This window comes from Lontra canadensis, unplaced genomic scaffold (assembly GCF_010015895.1).
Source record: "Lontra canadensis isolate GAN:19392208 unplaced genomic scaffold, GSC_riverotter_1.0 scaffold1, whole genome shotgun sequence".
NCBI lineage: Eukaryota > Metazoa > Chordata > Mammalia > Carnivora > Mustelidae > Lontra > Lontra canadensis.
The window spans coordinates 23,859,529-23,863,740 of NW_022630995.1; the positions used below are offsets into that span (position 1 = coordinate 23,859,529).

At 44.3% G+C, this 4,212-nt stretch overlaps 1 pseudogene; it reads right to left on the bottom strand.

Annotated features, from left to right (window-relative positions):
• Positions 1 to 1,176: 1,176 nt before the first annotated feature.
• On the bottom strand, positions 1,177 to 2,718 carry LOC116872464 (annotated as a pseudogene).
• Between the last annotated feature and the right edge of the window lie 1,494 nt (positions 2,719 to 4,212).

Consider the following 4,212-nt stretch of genomic DNA (forward strand, 5'->3'; position numbering starts at 1 on the left):
ACCACTCCTGTAATTATGTTAATGCTGGGGAGGGTGAGCAGGGACCTTGGTACAATATGACGGCTATGAGTCCTATCTCCTCCCGTACTCATATTTTAGATTCCAAGCTTTGATAACAAAATTGAATTAAAAGAGCTCCCTGAGCAGTGTGCTATACACCTAACCCCATCTCTCACTATTTTTGCACTCTCTCCTTTTATATCAAAGCATATTTTAGAAGATAGGGTCAAGTGACTTAGGTTGGGAATTGTATGCAAACTAAGAATCTGCACATAGAAGTGAGATAGATAGGGAGAAATATTGCTACATTTCATTCAGCTTTTTAAAACTTAAAACAAAAATAACTGGTTTAGGTCTTTAGTTTGTTCCTGAAAAAAAATCTAAGCCGTAGAAGTTTTGAAGTAAATTTTATCACCTGAGGTATCGGGGAGGAGGAGGACCTATTTTCTGAGTCACTTGATAGCAGAAGGAATTCCTTTTTCATAGAGGGGGACCAGTTATTAGAAATCAGACATGCAGGATGCTGGGTAGTTCAGTTGGCTAATCATCTGCCTTCAGCTCAGTTCATGACCCCAGGGTCCGGAATAGAGTCCTGCATCAGCCTCCTGGCTCAGCAAGGATCCTGCTTTTCCCTCCCTCTCCTTGTATGCTCTTTCTCTCTCTTGGACAAACAAATAAATAAAATCTTCTAAAAAAATAAAATAAATTTTAAAAAGTAAAAAAAGGAATCAGCCTTGCAACTGGTACTACACTGGTTGCTTGCGTGATGGTTTCTTGGACGGCCTGAAATTGCGGTATAGTTAATCCTATTTAGCTCCCAGTGAGCTTGGCATACAGTAGGCACATAATAAATGTCTGATAATGGAATGAAGAAATGATACACATCTGTCCATTGCTCAAAGCATCTGTGGCTTCCTCTGTTCATCAAGTTGACTTCTATCGGGTATTTTGTTTGTGTTTTGTTTTTCTTTTGTTTTGTTTTGGCTTTCACTGACCTTTATTAAATGAAGGACTCCAGGGGCAAGCAGAAGGGATCAAGAGTAACAGCAGGAGCAAATATAAAAGTATAAAATGTAAAGCGTAGCACTGGGGAATGTGTACAGGATTGAACCATGCCCACAGAGACCTTGGGGCCACAAGGCTGAGAATTAGCCATAGTCCATCCTCTAAAGGAATCTAAGCCTGATGATCATGTGCAGGGCTCTTGACTGGGGGTGAAAGTGGCTTGAATGGGGCCCAACCTTGGGCCTTGAAGTAGGAGACGAGTTGTGTGGGTACTTCTGCAAGCACAGTCTGTGCCAGTGTCTCCCAAGGGGGCATTCTGGAAGTGGTGGTAGGACACAAACTGCACGATGTCACAGGCAGCTGCCACCCCAGAGCATGCATGCAAGGGTCCACCATCAGCATCCAGCTGCTCCATGGCCTTGAAGTAAGCACCACCCCCACCCACGATGATCACTGACATGGGCAGGTGGGAGGCATGCGCCACAGCCTCACATGTGGTCTCCACATCTGTCACAGCACCATCAGTCAGCAGCAACAGCATGAAGTATTGCAAGGCAGTCCTCTGATATGCAGTCTGGGTTGCCAGCCTAGCCAATGGTTGATGATGGGTACAAAGTTGGTGGTGCCATAGAGGCGAACTTGGGGCAGGGCTTGGTGGTAAGCATCCACAATGCCCTGGATGCCTGTGCAGTAGGGGTTACTGCAGTCAAAGTTCAAGGCAAATTCATGGGAGACCTGCTAATCAGGGGGTACCTGGGCCCCAAATCCAAATGCTGGGATAGCTTGTCTGAATCATAGTCCTGAATCATGCTGCCCACACTCCATAATGCTGTCAGGTACTCATTGACCCCAGCTGGGCTCAGGTAGTACAGGGAGTTGGAGGAGGAAGGATCTCCATTGGAGCCCATGAAGTCAATGTCTACAGTGAAGTTAATTTGACAGCCTCGCATCCCGTAGTCCAGGAATGAATACTGTGTTTCTACCTGGCAAATCTTGACACAAACAGTCACAGTGTTCTTGCAGATTTTCTTTTTCTGCTTTTTCTCAGGGTGGATCCATTCAAACTCAGCGGGGACTGCTTGCAGCTGGGCCAAGCTGGTGTAGAAGGTACCAATAAGATCATGTGAATCATCACTATCATAATCTGAGCATGGCACCTGGATGAGTGTGCTGGGATCTCCCCCACAGAAATGCTGAAGGGGAACAGAGAAGTGTTTCCATGTAGGATTTCAAGTTGTTCTTGATTACCTCAGATCTGTATGCCAGGTGCTGTTTCCCATCACCTTGATGTAAGAACTCTAAGAATGGATCCAATTTCTCCAGGAAGTCCTTATCTAGGTTTCTGGCCTCCACCTCCATGGTCACTATACAACTATCCTTCATCTTCTCAGTGGATACCTCTTCTAGGGAACACTCAGCCCCTCCTAGGAAGTCATTCCCCAGCTCATTATCTCTATGTCATAAATGCCAAATCGGAGCTTCTGGACTGTTTCAAAGTGGTACTCAAGCTGCAGTCTTGGAGAACTTGGGGCTCGAACAGTTCCGTACTTGCTCAGTTCGCCAAGCTCAGTCCAGCTTCCCCTTCCCACATCCTGTAAAATGATGCAGAATGGGTCAGACTTGGAGCCGATGTCCTTATCAATGAGGTGGTCACAGGAAATGGAGAGCTAAACCAAGGTCACGCAGTGGGCCATCTCTTTCACCACTTCACAAAATGGCCACCAGCCTTGTTTGTGTTTTTTTAAAATTGCATCAACCTCTGCAGTTGTAGCTGCTACTTTTTTTCCCCTTATTCACTTTTGGGAGACAAAACCTACTCTTTCTAACTAGTTAGTTGGCCTTCATATCTGCGAGAGAGGACCAGGTAAGCTGAAATTCATGGATTGTGGCCATGAAAAGTTAAGTTCTGACTCTTAGTTCATGAAAAATGTTCTATCTTTGGTTATAATATAGTTCTGTTGCACCTTTTTTTTTTTTTTAAAAGATTTTATTTATTTATTTGACAGACAGAGATCACAAGTAGGCAGAGGCACGCAGTGGGGGGAGGGGGCGGGAAGTAGGCTCCCTGCCAAGCGGAGAGCCCAACTCAGGGCTCCATCCCAGGACCCTGGGATCATGACCTGAGCCGAAGGCAGATGCTTTAACCCACTGAGCCACTCAGGTGCTCCCTGTCACACCTTTGTTAAAGGTCATCAATATTTTTGAATTCTTGGTGATTTGTGATGGTGGAAAATTACACATTTTGAGTAAATCTTGAAAATCTAGCTTTTGAGTCACAGATTTTTTAAAAAAGATTTTATTTATTCATTTGTCAGAGAGAAGGAAGGCACAAGCAGAGGGAGCAGCAGGTAGAGGGAGGAGCAGACACCCTGCTGAACAAGGAGCCTGATGTGGGACTGGATCCCAGGACCCCAGGATCATGACTTGAGCTGAAGGCAGATGCTTAACTGACTGAGCCACCTAGGTGTCCCAAGTCATAGGTTTTTGAATCAATAACTAATTTAATAAAAGCCTGAGTGTTTGAGTTAGTTGCTGTAATTAAACTCTGCTGATTAGAGGGAAAAATTATTACTCACCGAGGGATGACTACTTTTTGGCTTTAGGAGAAAAGAGCTTGTGGTCTTAATGCACTTTTGATCAAATTTGTCTCCTTTTTAGGAACAAGCATGTTTGACAATTTTAACCAAGAGCTTAGAGCCAATAAGGAGATTTCCTTTTATTTTTTATTTTTCCAAATTTGAAAGAAAAGCTTCCCATCCAGAGTCTAGAGACTAGCTTTGTCGGGTGTACTAGCCTTGTGAAATCTGGAATTGTCAATCTGTGAATATACAGAAAAAAAATCTTGGCTTGGGGCGCCAGGGTGGCTCAGTGGGTTAAAGCCTCTGCCTTCAGCTCAGGTAATGATCCCAGAGTCCTGGGATCGAGCCGCACATCTGGCTCTCTGCTCAGCGGGGAGCCTGCTTCCTCCTCTCTCTCTCCCTGCCTGCCTCTCTGCATACTTGTGATCTTTGTCTGTCAAATAAATAAATAAAATCTTAAAAACAAACAAACAAACAAACAAACAAATAAAAATCTTGGCTTATCTATGACTGTCTTACATTTTTCATTTTCCAGTACTCAGTGGTCAGGGTGAGAGTTTGTAGTTCTGCCTTTGGAAGTTTCCAGTGCCATTTCTTGTTTCATTCCCATCTTACTTTCAAGGGATTA